This window comes from Cygnus atratus, chromosome 5 (assembly GCF_013377495.2).
Source record: "Cygnus atratus isolate AKBS03 ecotype Queensland, Australia chromosome 5, CAtr_DNAZoo_HiC_assembly, whole genome shotgun sequence".
Taxonomy (NCBI): Eukaryota; Metazoa; Chordata; class Aves; order Anseriformes; family Anatidae; genus Cygnus; species Cygnus atratus.
In genome coordinates, this window is record NC_066366.1 from 27,627,742 (window position 1) to 27,650,410 (window position 22,669).

A 22,669-nucleotide genomic window follows, 5' to 3' on the forward strand; every position below is an offset into this window, starting at 1 on the left:
GCTGGCTAGGTGCGGTTACACGCCACATGTCGCGACAGACACCAGGGCAGCCGGGCCACGAATCACCACGTGGCGCCCACCCCCCAGCGGCCGTTGGCAGCGACCGTTGGGAGCGGCCCCCGCCACGCGCGGCCGGCAGGGGGCACGCGCCCGCGGGCGGCCCCGCCCCGCCCCCGCTGTCCCTGCGGGGGCCGCCCCGCGCCTGCGCGCCGCGGCCGGGCGGGGCGGGGCCGGGGCTGGCGGCCGGCCCTGGGAGCGGGCGGGGCAGGGCCGAGCTGCGGCGGCGGCGGCGGCGGCTGCGCGGCGCTGAGGGGGCGGCCGCGGTCGCGGCCGGGCGGCTCGGCGGGGAGCGGGGCGGCGGAGGCCGGCAGCACGCACGGTGAGCGCGGCGGCGGAGCGCGGCCCGCGGCCCGGCCCTGCCCTGCCTGCCCGGGTGCCCCGCAGCGGCCCGGCCCGGGCTGCCCGGTTGTCCCCCCCCTGCCGGGCCGGGCGAGGGGAGGCCCCGCGGTCGCAGGGAAGCCCGGTGGTGGTGGCGGCGGTGGGAGCGGCTGGCAGGGTGTGCTGTAATCCGCCGGGGTCGGGGAGCGTGCCCCGGGAGCAGTCGGGGGAGCCAGGCTGAGGGGGGTGGGTCTGGTACCGGGGGCAACAAAGGCACGGTGCCCTGCGGCTCGGTGAAGCTGCCTGCGCCGGAAAACGAAATACGAAGTGTGCGAGTACCACAATACACCTTCTGTGTCAGTGGCGGTGTGTGGCTGCCTGCAGGCGAACTTTCCCGAGGCGGCTGGTCCCGTGCCTTCTCGGGGGCTGCTGCCTCGGTGCGCGGCTTCCGTGCTTTGAGGGACCCGGCCTTCTGCTGGGGGACTGGGATGCTTTGCCTGAATCCTCCAAAAGAGCACATCTTTGAGTTGTCTTTAACTGTACGCCCATCTAAGCCTGAGAGCTTTTCTTTTTAATCTGCCCTCGGAATTTCCACAAACACTATACCTTTTTTTTTTTTTTTTATTATTCTTACAATCATCTTAGAGCTGTTACTAAAAAAAATGTAAATGTCCAACGCTTTAGAGTCTGGCTGTCTTTTATGCAGACATTAACTGTTTTCCAACGCGCTGTGGTCCAAAACACCCTCTGTGTTTTATGCCTTAAAAGGTTAACTAATGGTCGGCGTGGTGCACGGTTTAACAAGGCACCCAATGCTGAATTTTCAGCGCTTTGGGAAACAGCTGTCTCGAGTGGTACATTTAATTGCCATTACTGTTAATGCAGTAACGCAGAGCTCAGTGTTAATACGTGGTCATGTAACTCTTCTCAAAGTAATGCTTGCAGACCTTACGCCCTTCCAGTGCTCAAGGTATGGAATAGCTGTGGACCGGAATTTTTGCTGGATAGATTAAGGTGATGGTAAAGATGATAGTTTTACTTAAATGTTAACATTTCTTTCAAGAGATCTGAACTGACTTTGTAATGTAAATCGAAATATTTCTTCGCAAGCCTGATTTAGCTTCCTCAGGAATTTGCAGGAGTTCCTGAGGCCATTGAGGGGTGTCGGGTGTCTTTCATTACCACAACAATGCGAGGTACAAGCACTATAAACGCAGCGTGGAGCTTGGCATCCCTACCGAGGGTTATGGACACAGCAGGCTTAATGTAGGCTGAGGTTCATATGTATCTGTATGGTTTTCATGTAAATAATTGCATTTTCATAACACTTCATATGGTGCTTTTTAATTAAAATCTCTTGGCATAGGTTGAAATGGCAGTCTTTTAAAAATGCTACTGCATTCTTAGATGTAAATTCTGTTGGGATGTTTTCTCAAAGACCGAGCCTTAACATCAAATACAGTTGTAACTACGTGTTTCAGGTACTCATTTTTTCTAGTTTGCCGTTTTGATTAACTGCATTCTTTTACAATATTAGGCTGTAGGAATTCCGAAGGCTAAGCTCAGTCTACTACTTCGTAAATAACAGGATCCGTATTCGTATGTTTCAAGTTCTTAAATCGTCTGGCAACTGGCTTATATTCTATTCTTTTTAAGTACTTGATGCTATGGGCAGTCTTGCAGAAAGGCCTGATGTTACGGTATTTGGAACAGTAATTACTGCTTTGGTCATTCATCAGAAAGCCTCAAGACTTCTTGTAAATATTAATTAAATACTGTTGCATTGTTTTCCTTTTATTAATGGGCAGAGAGGCATTTATATATTTGAAAAGGTTTGCTGGTATGTCTGTGATAGCGTAAACTGTTTCCTAGTGAGTTTTCTGGTATAAAACTGGATATGCTGGGAAAATGTTTCTTCTAGTGTAATTATCTGGTTCAGAACTTTCTTCAGCAGTTGTGACAGAAGAAGTATTTTATGTATGCATCCTCCTTCCTGCACTCCCAACATAGCTATATGATAAAATGTTTTCAGTGTAGCTCACTGTAAAATGTGAAGGAAAACTCCAAGCAAAAAGAGGATAATTAACTAGATAAGTAGTTTATATACCAGGCTATTTGAAAATTAGCTTTGATTTTCCTTAAATGGAACTGATAAACTATGTGTATCTATTGGTAAAGAGTTGTTTCAAGCTGCAAGGGTGTCTAATTGCCCACTAATGCATAGCTGTGTGGGAAGAAAAAAATGCTGTGACTCTAAAAGTTTGCATCAGTTTAATTAGAAAGCAAAGAGATACTATTAGTAATGCAGAACTGTACAAGGAATGCCTCTATGCTTTGAAGCAGGAAACACAAAAAGACAGGCCTGATCTTGCACACTTTTTTTTTTTTTTTTTTTTTTTTTTTCAGAAAAAGGATGTGATATTGCCTTTTGTAACAGATAGGTTTGAGTGCGTTGCCAGTATGTTGAGATTTGTGTTCAAATACCTCTACTGTATGGGGGATCTTAAAACCCACGTCTGTTAGTTCCCAAGGGAATGCCCTGACTGCCAGGCCACTGGGTGCTTTGCTGTGAGATGCTGCCAGGTGCCAGCCGGTTTCATTCCCAGGCAGTAATACTTGGGAAGGGAGCGAGCCCAGGGACGGGCTGGTAGGAAGCGTGATTGGGTACAGACTGGTGGCTTGAACCCATGTCTCCTGCTTTGCAGACCTGGTGATGAACAATGAAAAGGTGTATTTCCTAGCATGACGTTAAATTCTGGGGAATTGTTTCTAAGCTTTCTCTTTAGGAGTATTCCTGGCTGACTTTGGCAGTTCCTCCCAATGTTGAGTCTGACATTCAAACAGCATCTCCAGTGTGCCCTTTCTGTTGCAGAGGGGAGCTGGGTGGCTTATCTGTGGGCTAAGTCTCATAGGAGGCATGGCATTTAGATTCTCTTGTGGATCAGATTCTATGTTCTTATAAGATGCTAAATAAATAGATACAAAAATGTAATTATTTCAACATATGTGTAATTACTATCTGTTACATAAAGATCAACTCTATGCCTTGTGTTTCCTGAATTGATTTGCCTATTGCATCATGATTCTGTTCTGGTAGGCCATAATTGGTTTAAGAAAAATGCTGAGTAGTGAATAGTTAATGTGATTTTATGCTAATGATTTTAGTACTTGATTTTAGTTCAACTCGATTCTTTCATATTTTGAATTTCTTCTTTGGGATTAGAGAAGAGGCTTGACAATTGGCACGTGTGACAGTGCAGCTTGTGGTTGATAATCATACACTTTAGTATTTTGGATTTGCTACGCTTTATCGGCATAGAAAATGAACTCGCTCAGAATTCTAAAGAGGAGAGGCATTTGATGGAAATTCTGGGGGAAAAAAAAAAGTTACTTTTTTCAGAAAAATAAGATAAACTATAAATTTCATCCTTGGCTTCCACTGGAGGATTCATCTTCTGGGGAACCTGTGGAAAGATCATACTGGATTATTTGGCCATAAGAGGTGATTCAAAGATTCTCAAAAGTTTTGGGGAGATAAAGTAGTTTAGAACCAGAGCTGATTTCTGATAAGGATGTGTTAAAAGTGATAGAAGTATGTGGTCCTTTACAAAAGGTATTAAGGGTACTCAAATATTGTATAGTCAGAGTGCATGTTAGCACCTACAATATGTAGCCGTGTATTTGCATCAACTGTTGCATGAAAAGTCACTGTGGATTGCCTGACTTTCATAGTGTCGAGTTGTTCAGTGGTATCTTCATGCTCTCTGAAGTGTTGAATGTAGCAAACCTACAAACCTCCAATAATCAGGAAGTGCCAGTACAACTTCAGCAACTGCTCTTTGACCTGGCAATGGCTGTTGGGAGGCCAATGTATGCATTCCTATTCTGTTTCCAAATGTAATGGTGTATTTTAAAGTCAGAAAGGAGAGGCTGGAAAAGAAGTATTCATTTAGCACCAGCAGTGTTGAGTTGCTTAGTTGTGGAGTTCTGATTACAAATACATGTGATCAAAGGGTGGGGCAATGTATACCACTGCCTAAGAGTCACTTCCCCTTTCAATAGTATATTATAAATACTGCCAGTGATACATGTATGAGCTATTCTTAGCAGTATGTTGGCATATGAGTGATTTGCACTTAATGAGGTGTATAGGAAGGAGTAACGAAATGTAAAGTTTGTCGTGTTCAAGGCTGAAAGGGAGGTAAAATGTAACTGGTATGTTGCCTTGGTAAAAACACCATTAAGAAAAAGGGCTTCCCTTGATGTTTCCCATCACCTGTCTGTTTCCCAATAGCTAAATTTTGATCTCTGAGCAACAAAGAGATCAGTCAAGTCAGCTCTCATCCAGCTATTCAAGTGTAAAAACCAAGCGTTTGAACTGGGATGATCTTCACAGTCAAGGATAATGACGGTGGTATGCCTTGGTCACTGCTTCTCTATTTGTCAGTTATTTAGGAGCTGGTCTCTGGTGAGGCAGAGGAGAAATCTAGGGAAGGAAGCATCTTTTTCTTCATGGCAGTTGTGGTATTCAGTTGCTAAATTTTTCAGTACAGCAGGTATGACAATTTTTCTATAGAATGTGATACCTCTGCAGTTAAAGCTAAGGCTTGACCTTGATGTCAGATCACGCAGTGTCCTGATGGAGAAGTGGTCACCTGTGGTGTTATCATCTTCAATCAAATTGGCCCTGATTTGTCTGTTAATGAAGCTGGAGATAGACTAAGCATGGATTAATGCAGTGCACCTTGGCTAAGAAAATTAAAGCTGCTTTTGTAAGAAAAAAGTGTTACAGATCACTGCAAGTCTTATACACGCATTCTCCTAGCTAATGTATCTTTGTTTTCAGAGAGCAAATCTTTCTACCCCAATGCCTGAGAAGGTATATGATGTCAGCAGACAAACTAATTCCCGTGTTAGTGGGAGAATATAGTATTAGTGGACATCACATGCTTTCTGCAGTCTGTAGGATCAAGCAGTGATGGAACTGCTTAGCGTCACTGTGCAATGGCATTTACATTTTATTTAAATACTGTTAGTAACTCCCCAATGTGGGGAATTGAGTGGAAATTGAACTAGATATGTGTATTTAAAGGTGGTGATTGTTGTTGCAGGATAATTAAATGTAATGCAAGCTTGTACCATTTCATTTTTTTCCAGTAGTCAAGATGTGTTCTATATTAGTAACCTAATTACTTACAGGGAGGAATTAGCACAGTCTCTTAGAGTAAATGAGGTAAAAGCTGATCAGCTTGGCATTGTCTTGTTTGTTGGGCTGGGTAAATGACTTATGAGCCCCGTAGTGTTCGGATTTTGACCAATGGAATAGTTTGTTTCACGTCTTGAATTGTTTAAGAGCTATAAACAGCACTAAAAATCTGTTTGAAACAAAGTCCTTACCAGCTGAGTGGTCTTTTCCTCCTGAACTATCACCTTGATTCTTGTGGGTTTTAAAAAGGTTGTGTGTGCTGAGATCATCTCTCAAGGCTTTTATTGTCATCAATCCTGTCCTGACAAAGCAGGTTGCTTCAAGCCGTTATGATGACTACTAACTAGGATGCTGAAGAGGCCAATTACTTGACTTCAGTGGAAAGAGGAGGAAAGTGGCAATCTGATGTTTCTAGAGAGTTTGATAAACACTTCTTACCTTTTAGCTTTCTTAAATTTCTTCTTTCTTCTTTGGCCTATCAAGCAAGATGAAAAGATTAAGGACTGAAAGTGTATCCCAAAGAAAGTTAGGAACACAAAAAGTAAATGGCATTTGTCCTTCCTCCCAAACGAAAAAATCCTGAGGATGGTTTTAAGATAACAGAATAGGTGAAAGCTATTTGAGACTGGTTATTTTGACATATTTTGTAGGTTACTACTTTCTTTAAGTTTTTGTCAGTTTTCAATTAAGGAGAGGTCAAAATGAAGTGCAACTGAGAGCTCTTTCTTCTTGGCTGAAAAAGCGAACTCTGCATCTGGTTATATGATGTTCTGAAGTGGCAGTTATTTTGGCTTATTGCTTATGAAGAAATCTGGTGTTTACACTTTCTACTTTGATATCAATGTCGTGTTTAGAGTAGTAACCCTATTGCTGGTAGGGAGTAGTCATTTGATCCATATTGAATGCTCATGATATATTGCTTTTCCTTAGCTCTTTCCCATTTCTTGTGGACTTGTATTTTTGCCACTGCTGTTTTTGACAGCTTTTCTGGTTTTCATTTTCTTGTGCTCTGTAATTCTGCAGACCTTCAAACATGAGTCTTTCTGAGAGCTGAGTCTAAATAGGCAAGACAGACAATATTGACAAGGAAACAAAGGGTTCTCTGATGAATCACAGCATTCCTACGCTCTGATAAGTCTTATGACCTTTTCCTTTCTCTTTTCCATTGACTTGTTGCCTTGTGTCTTAAGGTTGGATTGGCCTGTAAAACCATAGCTATATTTAGCATTTCATTCTGCAGTGCTGTCTGTTATTTAGATCTTCTGATGCTTGTATTCTCTTACCTGCCTCTACAGCTTTGATACATTCAATGTTACACCTTTTATTTCTGTGGAAAATTGCAAGAACAAAATTAAACGGGAATATTGCTTTTTTTATGGGACATAATGACTAGTATCTAGTAGTATGGGAAGCAGAGTAGTTCAGTGTCAGGAGCTCGAGAAATAATTTTTAGCATGTGTGTGGTGGGATGCTGTCTGTGAAGAGTAACAAAATTGGGACTCCTAGTTTCTGTAGAACTGGTGAGAAAGGTTTCTTTAAACATAGCGTCTATTTGCTGTTCTTTGTGTAGTGTGAGTGACAGCCAGAAAGCCAACAAAATGCTAAATGTATCAGGAAAGGCATAAAGATGACAAAACATAATATTGCAGCTGTGCAGAAATCTTGCTGTCTTCACTCTGGTGTATGGCTTTTCTGGCTACTCTGGCTTTTGCATTTAAGGAACTACATAGCAGAAGTAAAAGGTAGAAGAGAGCAGTAAAAGCATTCAAGGGATGGAGCCTTACAAGAGGAGACTACAAAGATGGGAAATCTTCAGTTTGAAGAGAAGAAGGCTGGAAGGGGAATGTGATGAAGATTTTAGAAAACAAGCATAGAGCCTGTGAATCTTCCAAATACAGCATGCCGTTGATCAAAACTCTAAGTCTGAAGCAGATATAAGAAGCTGGTACTGAACGTGTTGGGTAGTGAGTGGCTTTTATTGCTAGAGGAGTATTGGGAAGCAACTGGTATCAGCATGTTTAAAAAGGGGTTATACAGATTCCTGGAGAGCAGGTCCACTGATGGATATGTTTAATGGTTCACAATTGAATAGGCAGGAGTGTAGCATGATGTCCTTAATCAACCATTGTGGATGGACAAGTTGTCCCTTAACAGCATGCGTGGTTGCTTCTGTCAGACACGGAGTTGGTCTGACCAGTAGGGCTTTTCTTAGAGTATCCTAAACAGCCAGAAACCCAGTTTTATACCTTATAGACCAAGTTTCAGTAAAAATATGGCAGATTATCCCAAACAGATACTGTACTGCACTGGGCTACAAGTGTGTAACAAGCTGGGGTTTGGGGTTTTGTTTACTTTTAAGTAAAGGGGGAAATAAAAGAACTGGGAAATCACAGCAAGGGAGAATCAGAATGACTAAAGATCCCAGTCTGTCTAGTAAGGCATTCGAGGTTTCCACTGTGAACTCCTGTCTACCAAAATGTTGTATTTTGGTCTTATTTGGGATTCTGTGCTGATTGCTCAGTTTTGATCAATGGACAATATGCAAAGCTAGGTTATTAATGCATTTTCACAATGCTGATCTTGGACTTTATATTATGTACTTGTTTGTAAAAGCAAAAAATCTTATAAGCCGAAAAAACACTGTTAAACGTGTGTGGGAAGGGTCAGTATGCAGAAGTGAGCAGTTAGGCCTAATTATTATGTGCATGCTCTTTTTGAAGCTTCGAATGTGCTTTATGGCCGATCAGTGGCAATTCTTAATTTATAAACACTATATGAATTGAAGTTTTTTGTGTGTTTAATCGTAACAAAGTACTAGGGCGATAACTTCACCATACAAATTTCAAGAATTGTATTTAACCGATTGTATGCAATCTGAAAAAAAATAATAAAGATTAACAACTTGAGTTGCAAACTGGCATCTGTATACTTCTTCCCCGTGGCCACTTTTAGACTTATGTTGGTGAGAACTTTGTACAGTTCTCCTTCTGTCAATATTTTTGAAGTCTTTTCTGTACAAATATTTAATGAATGCAGCTGCATACCTAAGTGACTGAGTAGTAAGTGTAGACTAGTTTTTTGTTCCCTCTTAAGTGCACACTTGTCAAATCTTAGAAGGTTATTTAACACTGTTCTTTTGGTATTATGTGCGTTAGAGCTGTTTATAACTTCTGTTGTTAGGACTTAATGCAATAATTAAAATTCCATGCAAGACTTCAGTTCTTGATTTCTTAAAGCTAATTTGAAGTTCAATATTTAGCTTCTGAAGTACATAATATGACTAATCAGTGCCGGTTCAACTTAATAACTAATTGCTTAACAGTTTACATGTTACTTTTCCTCACTTTTTGGTATTTATTTTCTTGAATGACTTTGTGACAAGTGGCACATCTGATTCTAGTTACTTCACAAGCAATTTAGCTTACAGCTATAGCTCTGGGAAATCTTGCCATATTTGGTGGTTTGTCTTTTTTCTTCTTTTACCTTTTCATGTTCAGCTCCTCTGCTGTATTTCGGCCCTTGCAGAAATGGCAAAAGTGCTTGCCGCCTCAGTTGTTGAAGTTCATAGTGTAATGTCTGAGGGAGAGGACCCAAACAAAGATGCCAGTCTTTTAGTACTGAAGTGGCTGAGGTGTCAGCACGCATTCCCTTCTGCCAGCTCTGCTTTTGGGATCAGTGACTTCTGACAGGAGCAGAGTCTACAGCTGAGGATAGTAACTTAATCTGCTACAACAAGATTTGCTAGAGCTTGTCTATCAACATCTTTAAGCTTGCTGTTCCTTCAGCTCAGCCTATTATGCAGCATTATTTTCTTCTTTATTTGGAAAAAAAAATAATGCAAGGAAAAATAATAATTTGCATTATTTTATGATTCTTTGCAACAAGTTCCACATCTAACTTCAAACCTGTACTTTGAGAAACCGATAAACAGTCGAGCATTTTACTGCTGACCATTACACAATTCCAGGTATTAAGGATTAGTATATCATAATATTACTGTATATCATAAAACTGTAAGAATACAGTAATATTAGATTTCTGAAAAATTTTATTCAGAAGGTAAAATTTGTACTGGCTTTGTTTTCCATATATGTAGTGTACCATCATCCAGAAATGCATTGCATTAGTTAGCTATATACGACCCCTGTGTGTGCAGAACCAAAAGCAAAATAGAGACATCAGTTTAAAAACGAACAAAAAACTTATAACTGAAAGTAAGGCTCTGAAATATTATGTATGGATACTATTTGAATGGATGCTTAAAGTTTAGAGGAACAAGAACGATGCAGAAACATGTTCATGTGTTTAGTTGGTTAAAGCTTAGTTTACTAATAAATACCCTTTATTTGTATTCAAAATTCCAGAACTGGTCTTCAAAGAATGTAAATGCATACTTAAAATGATTAGAGTTGAGTTAAAATGATTACAAGGTATTCATAAATCTCACTGATTGACCTCACCTAATAGATTCAGATTTCAGTACTTAAATTGTTAATGTTTTCTTCTGAAACTCAGCATGTTTTTAAACTCTTGAATGTCTACTGGAAATGATTATATCTTTTTAATGATGTAGAATTTTATAAATGTAGAATCAAGAACAGAAAGGTTATGAATGGTGATTATATTCAGTTATACGCTCTAGAGAAATCTGAGTAAATGTTTCTCTCTTCTAATGCAAAATGTCAGCTGGTATCAGGTTGAAAATACATCCCAAGTAGATAAGTATATTACAACTGACTGATCAGTTGGAAAAGTGAATGTGAATCTTTAGTTTCAAGCTCAAAACTTCTGAAAGTAGTAAATGAAATCTGGCCATCTGTATCCCAAGCTGTGAGATACCTGAACATTCCTAGTTTTGATTTATTATGCTCTCTCTGGAGAAAAAAAAAAAATGTTGCTACTGCAGGTGTTGTAGGCTTTGTAGTAGTGGAGCAAAACTTCAGTCTGCTTGCATTGCTGAGAGGATTTGCAGTCTCTGGGAACCAGAGGAATACAATTCCTCCCAAACTCTTTCTTTAAACCAAGTGGAATAAAGCCATTTTATTTAACAGAATGTCCCTATTGAACAGATATGTCAGAAGGACTAAATGGTTGATTTGATCCGAAAAGTTGCAAATTTCTGCAGCTTTAAAAGCAAAGACCATAGACATGACTTGGAAAACTTGAAGGCGTTATTGTAGGTGTTGGGGTTCCTGGGTGATTTGTCTGTTTCCACTGAGAATCGCTAATGGCTGCTGTTTTGGATCATTTTCAAATGGATTTAAGGTATGACTTGACCTAAATTGCATTGTAGCAATTCAATTTCAAGTGGCAAAGCAAAACTATGGACAACAGGTAATCTATATCCAAAAATTAATTGGCTCTTAAGTTGCTGATGGTAAGAAGCAATGATAAAATTTAGAAGCTCTGTCGAAACTCGGAGAAAATCAGATATACTTGCTGCAATTTGCCTGACTAACATGGTTGATTTGGCACTAAAGGTTAAACCCAGTGACCAGACTTGCCAGTTGATTGCTCTGAGTAATTGGCATGTGAACAGTGTTGCAGCTTTTGTTCAGGAGGCCAGCATTTTTCTGACACTATTTGAAAGAGTGGCTGATGTTTTATGTGCTCAGGTTCCAGGTAAAATGCTAGAGTCTCTGTGATGTTCTGGGATTGTTCAAGAAAGTATCTGCAGGTTTTTTTTAAGTTGGGGGGTTGTTTTTTCTTCTAAAGAAAAAATCTCAGTAATCAAATGCTTCATTAGGGCAAGAATTTCAGTGTAAAATTAGAAAGCATAATCTTGGAACCTTGCTTTTTTTTCCTTCTGTCATCGCATAGAAAGTACGTACCAAGTGCTCAGACGGGTGGTGGAAAAGAAAATGATGTGCAGAGCAGCTAAAGGAGAACCTCTGTCTGTGAGGCATGAGAACAGTCATCAGAGGAGCTGCGTTCAAGTAAGGTGTCAGCACTGTTCGGAGTACCTGCTGGGCTAACCTGTCAGGCTGACTAGAAGATGAATACTGCATCATTTCTCCACTACTCTTGATTTCTAGGTTCAGTTGAACTTTAAAGTGCAAAGACTTGCATTTCCAAAATTTATTTTATGGGCTTAAAGGTGACATTTCAATTCTGAGACAAAATTCTGCATTAGTAGTATTTTTAGTCTGCCCAGCTTTACCTGAAAGACCATATTAGATGGCTTCACAGTTACACAGTATGGTGTCTACAGGAACAACAGTTGCGTATGCTAGTGAGTGGAAGAATTTCAGGCAGGTGTCTGGACAATAGCCTGCAACCTGGACAGGACCCTGCAGAACCCTCTGGTATGCACTGGAGTTGGAGAGAGCATCCTGTTGTAAGAGCACTGTTATTTCTTTTTACTTGTGATAAAAATGCAGGTGTCTGAGGTAAGAAGTCATCAAGAACATGGAGAGCCTGGTTGGCACAGAACAGAGAGAAGTTATATTCAGCATGGTTTATTATTTTCAGGTCACTGCCAGTTGTGCTGGAGCCAAGCACTTCAGTGTCACTTGCTTTTTATTTTTTGCCTCTGTCCTGTCCTCTGACATCGTACCTGCAGGCTTTGCCATTATGCAAAGTATCCCCATCCATTCCTGCTTATTGGGAATGTTGACTGTACAATGCTTTTATTGCAGATTTACAATGTATTTCGTTGCAGCCATTATACTGAGGTGGTACTTTGAAAACTATGTTAGAAAACTTTTGTTAATTGACTTGCAGTCACGTCAGACCTCTTGATTACACTCACCCGTTTCTCTGGTGGTTCTTTTTATTTATTAGTTGAAAAAATTTGTTGAGATAATCTGAGGTCCTGACACTTCTCCTTGAGCTGGGAAATGAAGAGAGTCAGCAGCATCTCCATAACAGTTGTGTTTAGATACTGTAGCTGTATGATGGGTTGACTAAAATTATTTCCTTGTATTTAGATCTATTCTAAATCCATTCTCCATTTTTTGCAAATATTTGAATCCTTTTATACATTGTACTCAGTGTAAAATCTTGAAGTCATGTCTTCAGTAAGCAAACCATTTTTTATTCTAACTCTTCTTGAATAGCCCGTTGTTCTTTAAATTAAAAGTGGATGGTTTGACTTCTGCAGGCTGTTCCTTATCTGTACATACCTTTTGTGTACTTCCTTACTTTGTTTCATGTGCAAACAGAATCACACAATCACAGACTGGCTGAGATTGGAAGGGGCCTCTGGAGGTCATCTGGTCCAACCCCCTGCTCAAGCACCTTGGTGTGTCCTGACTAATTTACAGTACTGATCTTCAGATGCTTTTGGCTCTTTCAAAGAAAATGAGCAAAAACTGTTCCAGGTGAAGTTGTGCCTTGTTTTGTTTGCATAAAGAAAGCTGAAACTTCCCATCTTCTGTAAATTAAGTTTGCTATCCTAGTAGAGAGTAGTCTAATCTCCTTTTTAATAGAAAGGATCTAGTATTTTCCTCATAATGTTATGTAAAACACCTGGAAAAATACCTCTTATTATAAATATAAATTACAAATGTAATAACACTAATAAAACTACAAATAAAATAAAAACTGTAAATACAAATAACACTAATAACACTAATTTAAAATAGATAGCAAGAAAATACTGCTAAAACAGTAGCATTATTTGCATCAGATGACATTAGTGGATTGCATTCTAATACATTTTATGGCTCTCATATTTGCCAGAGCACAAAAGCTCCGATGTGTAAGTGGGACACTAAATTTCTAATCCTAGTCTTAATACCACAATTTCATGGTTAGGATCTGGATGAATTTTCTCAACTGAAATCTCTTTTGCTAACCAGGCTGTTTTTTAGGGCAACTGCAATGAGACCTGAGTAGACTGGTGTGCTGTTCTTACAGCTGTGACACTTCACAGTGATATGAGAAATTTCATCTGCAAACTCGGTTGCTTTTTTCTGTTGCTTACAAGGTAGATGCATCAAACTAGATTGTTTTCAATTTCCACTTATATTTTCAGTTTATTTTTCATCATTTCTTTTACCTGAATAGAGACAATACTCTTTTCTTTCTATATCCCTGTCATACAGAGGATACAGAATTTTTCCTCTACCAGTGGATCACAGCTGTTATTATTTACTGTTACCATTTGGCTGACCTCTTTGATCTGAAAAACTGTGTAATGACAGCGGCAGCTTCCTGAGGGGCATATAGAAATGATGATACTGGCACTGAGCCATGCAACCACTTAGTGATCTTGCCGTCTCAGTTTTGGCATCTTAGCCTTGTTCATTGACAGTGGATTCTGCTTTTAATACAGGCAGGAAATTTCAGGTAATTGAGCTTTGTTATTCTTGTGATTATTGCTTCAACGAAAAATTACTCAAGTTTCTCCAGTTGGGAGCTTCTCTCCATATCATGCAGGTCTAGACTCTTCCCTTTTTCCTCCCCTGAATTTTCATTTCTTTGGATTTTCTCATAGAAAAACAAGATCCATTCCATCCAGCATTCATACTGTGAGTAACTTCTAGCAGTGGTCTGTGGAAGCAACAAGTGAAGTCTTGACACATGGTTTGGCAACAGGGCAAGAATGCCAGGGTTTGGGGCAAAAGTGCTGACAGTTTTTCAAGTTGTCCTGTCTGCATCATTGTTCCAGACATAATGGTGAATGCCAATATTTGCAGCATATTTTAGTAAATTATTTTGTACGGGGTAGCTTCGTAATTGTAATACTGTTTTCGTGAATGCTTCAGTGTCACGAGTGTCATTAATGCAGTGAGTACACGAGACTGGTATTAGATTACTGATTTTTCTTTGCCTTTAGTGGAAATCATCTATCTATGTGGTCTCTGCATGAGAGGGCAGCATACCGGATCATCACAAATGCCTTGAGTGTTGTGGCGTTTTTTTATTCAGAGGATTAGTATAAAACTAAAACTTTAAAACCTGTTAAACACTAATTTACTGAAGGCTTTATTCTTTAACCCAAAGCAGAACTGCCAAATATGCAGCTTACATTCTTAGATAAGCTTAGCTATGGGAAATTTGGCTCTAAGGTATTGATTTAAATAGCACTTTATATTCAGTTGGATGGTGTCAGTGTGTTCTTATGAAGCTCAAACTTCCAAAGCAGTCAATACTATGAAACTAAAACTAAATAGCAATTAGTGAAGTTACTGCTGCCTAAAGTGGCTATAGATGACAGTTTTATGTTTGTCAGCAGGATTATTTTGGGACACTGAGTTCTTACTGTCTGATTCAGAAGTATCTGATGACTGAGTTTAAAATATTGGAGCAATAGAATGTGTGTTTTTGTTTGTTTTAAGAGATTTATCAGCTATGTTGGTGTAATGCATATAACCGTGCTTGCATCACTGGTATGTAGAGCTTGTACAAACTTAATCTTTAAGTATTTAAGGGTTTAGGTGTGTGATTGATTCTTCTAAGCATTGCTCAATAACTTCTTTGAATGTGTTCTTATTGTTCAGTGCCCTTTTGTATAATACCCGTATGATTTACTTCATTGAGTGGCAAAATGCAAGGATGCCCTGTATTAGTTGAAGCTGTTCCTCTTCTCTTCCGTTTTCCCCTTATGAAATGTCTGAATTGCTGATATCTGACATCCACACTGAGAGGAAAAATTTATCTGTTATGGAAAAATTTTATTATCTTGCATCCACTAAATTTTGATTTAACTTAGTTTTTATGCACATTTACTTCAGGTAGAGGTGATGTTCAAATATCTTACTAGTTTTCTACTCCTATGTTGAGAAATTTGTTTCAGGTATTATAACAGTAAAAAATGTGCATGAAAGGTAAGGTGGGGCAAATCAGTGAATTTTGAACTTCTTCAGAAAACTTTGAAGACTGACTGGCTGTTCCTGAATTTTGATTTCCATCTTCTCATGCTGTTAAAATTTACTTTGCTGGGTGATCGTTATTGAAGTGGATATCAGCATGTAATAAAAGTTTATGGAGCTAGTTTTAATTGTCAGACACTAAAATGTATCAAAGTTCTAATGATTCAGCAAACTCTATACTTTTCTTTTTGAATGAATAGTTGTGCACTAGTTAATATAAGCAAGTGTAAAATACAGATTAGCATATCTTTCACTGTTTATCCACTTTACTGGTGCACACGGATGTACTGGATAGAGGGCACCAAGATGATGAAGGACAAGAGCACCTAGTCTGTGAGGAAAGGCTGAGAGAGCTGGGACCATTTAGCCTGACAAAGAGGAGGCTCAAGGGGGCTCTTATCAATTCTTATCAATAAATACCTGAGGGAAGGATGCAAAGAAGACTGAGCCAGGCTCTCTTCGGTGGTGTTCAGTGCCAGGAAGAGTCCATGTGCACAAACTGGGACAGAGGAGTTTCGGTCTGAACATCAGGAAGCACTTCCATGTTGTGTGGGTGATGGAGCACTGACACAAGGTGCCCAGATGTTGTGGAGTCACCCTGCTTGGAGATCTTCAAAAGCCACCTGGACATGGTCCTTGGCAACCTGCTCTAGTTGTCCCAGCGTGAGCAGGGGATGGAACCGGCTGACCTCCAGAGGTCCCTTCCAAACTCAGTCATTCTGTGAAACTTCTCAAGATGATTGAGAATTTTGTGTGTTAGAAGCACAAGTTAGTAGTGTTTTCCCCTGACTTGTATAGTGAAGTTTAATACCCTAGTTCAAGAGATCAAGCGATGACATGGCTTTCTAGGCAGGATTATTGTACCTCTACATGTGAAATAAGTTTGCCTCTCTTCACACAGAAGGAAGTCTTGCATTCCTGTGACTTCTTCAGTTTTCTAATGTTTAATAATGTCTACATAAACAAATTTTCAGAAACTGAATTTATTTTTTTTAATTTAGCAAAAAAGTTGAACTGTGACAGAGCTCTGCAGCCTCAGTGCTTATTATGTTTGTGTGTTCAATTTGCAGAAGTGTGTGTGTTCCCATCAGGGTTTTATTTTAATTTTTGTAATTGATTGCTAAAATTAGGCCCAAGAGTCCACTTACATTTAACAGGAGGGAGAAAAACTGTTTTTAAAAGGTATAAAAGGCCTCAATTGTTATGTTTTTATAGCCTTTGTGTAGCTTTCTTGTGCATTTTTATTATGAAGTCTAGCAATGTAGGTTATTTACAAAGGATCTCTTTTCACACCTTGTGGTGTAATCTCACACTTTTTGTAAAGTGTTTTTCTACAAGTCTTCCTTAAGATCTATGAATGTACAGAGATGTTCACTTTTCAGTAAGACCTTCTTTAACAATCCTTTCAAGACATGGGTGTTCAATTTACCATTTTTGTTTGGGAGTAAACATGCTTCAAGATAAATACATGTGTTTCAGTCCTTTACACCTACTGTGTTTGGAAATTTGTCTCAGGTTATGCCATTTAAGAGAGACTAACATTCTTTCACCATCCTTTTTACATCAGAAAGAAATGCCAGTGGTTGTAGGTGTGTGGTCTTTCGGGGGTGTTTTTTTTTGTCATTTTGTTTCTTTAGTAGAATGAAAAACACTTTCAAAATCAGCTGTTGATGAGATTAGGGGGGATGTGGATGAATTCACAGAACGTGATTCTGTGAGATGAGGTTCATTAGACTTGGCTCCCTGGTGCCAGAGGCGGGCGTTTCTGCTGGTCCATATCCTCACCTCCCTGGTGTCAGCCGCTTGTTCCTGCCACTTTGCTGTTGCCTTTCGGGTCACTGTGAGCAGCTTTAGTTTAGCATGATGCTTCAACCAAAAACTAAACAGGAAAAAAAACAAACCTTGTAAGGTTCTTCAGTATTGGTGAATTAAGGTGACTTGCAGAGGAGTTTGACAAGCATCAAAGCTATCAAAGGGTGTTGGCTGTACAACCCAGAAGAGGTGAGGGTAAGGAAGCAATCAAGAGAGAGGGTTATGGGACAGCAGTCTTTGGCAGCAGCAAACTCAGCTTAGCAGGCCAAGGAACCATGCTGACAGTCAGTTTTTCTTTTTGTGGTACTTGTCATAAATTCATTAACTGTGAGATCTGTGTTTGGAGGGATCCAAAATTAGGTCACGCTTGAAAGCCTAGTCAGGTTTGTTCTGTGCTAGCAGTTGGGAAGTTAAAGCTGTACACAAACATATTCATGTAACTTCCTTAAAGAAATTACAGAAATAGTCTGTAAATGTTCAGTAACATGACTGACGTAGGGCAAAGAAACAACAAAACTTTGCAACTTCTGAATGGTTGTTTCCGTCTGCAAGATTCTGAGTTCTGACTTTGCTGCTTGTCTTCTCAGGAGGGAGAAACATTCCAGCAGATTTCATGGATACAAATTCACATGAACGTAATCCTTCTGTGCAAACTGCAATTGTGACCACATATTTCTTTGGGGATATATTTGCCATAGCTACCTAAGGCATTTATCCTGTTAGGGCATGGTTTCTTTTTTTTTCTGTAAGGGCTTTTTGTCTAACTGTTCATCTCAGCATAATAATAATATTGAAATTTTGTCATAGTAAAACTGACATCCATTGCGTGGCTGGTATGCTTACAGTGTCCTCCAGGAAAAGCAAGTACAGATGGTGTTAGAGAAGACCTTAGGGGACTGTGGTCATGAAGTGAAAGTCCTTCAGAAGAAAACTTCCAAAATTCATGCAGCAAATTGTTTGAGACTTGCTCAGTGTAACTGTCACCATAGTCTCAGATGAATTTAGGAATGAAAAATTTGTGATATCAGAGACCTGAGTGTCTAAAATAGCTTATATGACTTTTTCTAAAACAACTAGAGAAGAGCTCAAATGAGATCTGGTTTGTTCTGGGGGTGTGGTGAATAAGTAACTGTGATGTCTATAAAGTGCAAAGATCATCAACTGTCGTTTTTGTGTCTTCTGTATTTCAGAATTTCAATATTTAGAAGTTTCAACTCATTTTTGTGGACAGAAAAAAATGTCAGAAGATCTTTATTCCCCGCCCCTGATAACTACAAATAACGTAGTGATGGAATTAACCGGGTTAAAGCATTAAGGACAGTAATTCAACAGGAAAAAAAAGAAATCACTGCTCTTACCCATTCACCTGATATTGGGGGTGGGGATGGGTGTTGAAGAGAGCTTAAGGAGGAAGGCTAGCACGTCTTTGCATAACGTTGGGAGATCTTGCAAAGCTTGATAACGTGAAGTTGAAAGACAGTCTTGGTCCCTATATCTAGCCATTTTGAAGGCTGTTGAATTAGCTAACGTTTCAGAATTTGGGGATGGAAACCTGTGAGGAATGTCTGTCTTCCCCTTTTCTCTATATGATGTTTCTAAACATGTTTGTCAGATTCACCAGGTATTAGAATAATAAAACAGAAGTAAGGAAGAATTTTTTCCTTCTCTAGAGTATGGTAAGTAATAGCTTTAGAGCAACTTCCTGTGGATAATTAAAATAATGCCATTTTGTATTATATGTTGGATGAAAAGTAAAATCATGGAACATTGTCTTGAATTTAATCTGGAATTAGTATAGTTTGGGTTCCATTTCATCTCTGAAGTGGAAGTATCATTTGCATATTAGTACTCATGAGCATTTACCATGAATGCTGTTTTACATAGTGAAGCAGTGAAAAGCATTGGCATTAAAAATAAAATGCTTAAAAAACATGGGGATTAAAGTGAGACCAGGACCTGAGTCCAAGCCAAAAAAGGTACAATTTAAAGGGGATGGGGTGGGGGGTGTGTGTGGAATCTTTTTAGAGAATAAAAATAGCAGCAGTATTTTTAATTCACAGAGAATTAAAGTTTAAGACAAGGACAGGCATGTTTACTTTTAAGACAATGAAGTCTGAAGCCTTAACTGTCTGTGAATAGGTGATAAGAAATGACTGTCTTGTTATCGTGCTTCTGGCTGTCCTGTGAGATCTGTTAACATCCCTTGGAATTCTAGGAATTTCTTTACTCTTCATTTGTTATGCTTTTAGGTTCCTAAACATTTGGAATGAATGTTCAATTAAGATAAATCATTTTTTTCACTGTTTATCTTCTTTTCATTGCAGCCCATAGACATGAGTGTTGTCCACTTTCATCTTTATATAAAATTGCGGAGTGGGGTAGACAAATGGTGTAAAAGACTTGATTAGAGTATTCAAATATGTGCATAGTTGTAGCTTATTAATCTAAGCTGTAGTGGGATGCTGGAGTAGTAGATCTATGTACTGTTTTGGGGGTAAGTGGATGTCAGACTATTTAATAAGCTATAACTTTGATTCTTTCTGAGGGCTACTTTTTGAAACTGAATGTGTTTCTTTTTTCACATTTGTTAATTGGCGCAGAGACTGCCCTCTGCTGTACTCTTCAGCTAAAGGAGCGTTTAGGTCTTGTAAGCACTAAGGGTAGCTGCTGGTTAAGTGAGCAAAAAGTGTTAAACTATGTTAGAGCTTTATTAATGATATAGGATAGCAAAACAAAAGCAAAGGTCAAATAGGATATTTCTGAATTTAAAAATATCCTTAAGTGACCATGGCAGAGGTCCGTATCTAGTGAATTCAGGAAATAAGATTCCTGAAGCCTGCTCCGATTTCTTTCTGCTGTCATACCCTCCCCTAATACATCTGTATTAGTATACATCCCAACTGAAACATTATTCCTCCAAATGTCTATTTTTCATTTGGTCTGAAAAGCAGAAATTAAACAATGCTGATGTGCATTGCAAATGCTAGTGTATATTTAAATCAAAGGGAATCGTGTGACAGGTAAGGTGTTCGTTAGTGTTATCAACAACTGTTTTTTATTTCAGTCAACTTTGGAAGCACTTTAATTTTTTGTAACTGAGACCAAAGCATTTATACCACAGTAAAAAGTCTAATTTGTTAAGACTAAACCCTCTTGGGTGGTGGTTCTGCTTGACCTGTGCTATCACTTTTAACAGATCGAAGTGTCTCGCTATTGAGATTCTAATCGAGGAAAATTGTTGCTAATAGAGCATGCAACGTGTGTTTTTCACTGAGACATCAGTATGAATTTAAATAAGATTTGTGTTCTCCCTCTTCATATCTTCATTTCATATCTTCATAATTTGTATGAATTCTGTATTGCTTCTTTTATGAAAATTGGCCTGTTCAATTTCTTAAAATTTAGATCATGCTTATTCTGAGGGGCTTTGATTTCTTTAGACCTAACAGAGCTAAAATATATTATTAAAATTAATCTATGTGGTGCATCTTGCATCTCTCTTCACTTGATTTCACTCACCTGAGTCGCTAAGGCTTGTGAGCATTTTCTGATGGTCGACAGGAACAGAACAGACAGCTGAAGTGCTGTTCTTCAGAGGTTTTTACTGGTGTCGGTACTGTTGTGTACTGAGAGGTTTTAGCCATCTGCTGACCAAGCTCGACGCGACTCACAAAAAGTGCTTTTTCACCTCAGGGTTCGAGTAATCCTCTCGATTCCAGCCAGAGCTGAGCGAGCAGCTGCCCCTGCCTCAAAATGGCAGGAGCAGAGGCCGAGCGCATTGAGGAGCAGCACTGCAGAGCTCACGTAGGATGCGAGTCCTGCAGCTCTTTGCAGGAGCTGGGTAGGAGCAGACAAAGCTCTCGCCATGGGAACCAGCAGTCCTGCTCCAGAGAATGGCAGAGGAATGCCGAGCTGGTGGTGTGCATGAGGAGCTGCAGCTGCTGCCGGGGGGGCAAACATCACGGCCCTGTGCCGCGCTGACCGGCCGCTCTTGTGGGCGTTTGGCACTGAAGAGGGCTTCTTTGATTAATGGTAATAATCACAAATCTTGCATGTGATACCAAAATAATACAGTAATGTGCTCACGATTCCCCTTGTTTATATGGCAAGCAATTTATGTATACTGCTTATGAAACTGAATCTAAGCATCTGAAACTTCACCATTTTCTTCACGCTTTCATGTTGTGAGCTGACAGTCTGATTCCTCTTGTACAAATGTAACTAAGCAGCAACAATCAAAATTGCTTTCCTTTCGAGGGCTTAGCCCTTTTTGCTGTTGATCCACATACCTTGCACATTGAAGTGAGCGTGGAATGTTAAAACCTTTCGGCATGTCTGATAGCCCTTTGAAATACACGCGTTGAGCTGAGTTACTCTGCTTGACGGGTTTTCTAATGAACCCTGGACTGAAGTGATTAGAAGTAAGAGTCAGCTGGATATTGAAGGAAACGTTTTCTTCCAATACCAAGACTACGGTACAACATCTATTTAGAGGAAATGATGTAAAATGTTGTAGACTTAAGGAAATAATCATAGCAGAAGTCAGTCTTGAATATATTGCAAAATTAGTGTAAGAGTTTTTTTCATATCACAGAATTTTTGAAAATTAAGAAAAACAATATCAAGCTTTCCTAGGGTTTGCAACTTTTACTTGCTTTTGAAACACATCAAGCTGCTTAAGTTTGTATCAGGTATTTCAGATACTATTAAGCTTCATATGAGATCTGCAAAGTATTTTCTACTATAAACTCCAATTTTGAATTCTTGTCAATTAGGTTATTTTATGCTTTACAAAATGATTTGTGCTGTTTTCCTTTATGTAATTGGGTTCCAAGACTCTTAATCATGAAATACTGTTGAGGAAACAGATGGTGCTTGCGAGATGATGCATTGGAAGTTTCTGTAATTATTCATCTTAAGACCTGATGCAATGCTTATTGGTTTGAGTAATTTTTTTTTCTGTTCCTGGTGTCTGCCTCAAGCTGATTCTTGTTTTTAACCTCAGCTATACCACGCCTTAATTTGAGGAATGAGCGAACGTTTTACCGGTGTCACGTTTTACATTTTAAATTCCTTAGGACTGCTGTAGAGGGAAACTTCAGAGTTAATCTGAAGATTTTTTCCTTGTGCTTATTTAATTTGTTGCAATTGGGTGGTAGCATTTTTCCAAAATTGTTGGTGGTGAGGATTTGTGATATGTGAAGTGCTCCTCAGAAAGCAGAAAGAACAGTGGACTGAGATTTGGAGGGGGTTGCCCATTACCACAATTCCTTTGATTAAAGGAAGTTATTCCAGCATTCCAGACATGCAGCATCCCTCTGCTTTTACCAACTAGATATTTTCAGGGGGTAGGGTTTGGGGGAGTTGGTTTGGTATTTTGGTAATGTTAAATCTTAGCTTGCCTGACAAGTGGGGTTTCGTATCTTTTGTATTACCTGGGTGTGATTACTTGGCC

General features: G+C 39.5%; 1 protein-coding gene across 2 annotated transcripts in view; it reads left to right on the plus strand.

Moving 5' to 3' along the window:
• The first annotated feature begins 262 nt into the window (after nucleotides 1–262).
• The window catches only part of PALS1 (protein associated with LIN7 1, MAGUK p55 family member), a 51,142-nt gene continuing 28,735 nt past the window's right edge, over nucleotides 263–22,669 (plus strand). Inside the window, exon 1 of one of the 2 annotated variants that reach the window (XM_035540026.2) lies at nucleotides 263–379. The gene's annotated coding sequence lies outside the window, so the exon portion shown is untranslated. Of the gene's footprint in view, nucleotides 380–21,119; nucleotides 21,247–22,669 lie in introns of those variants that run through there. The other variant, XM_035540027.2, reaches the window with a different exon arrangement.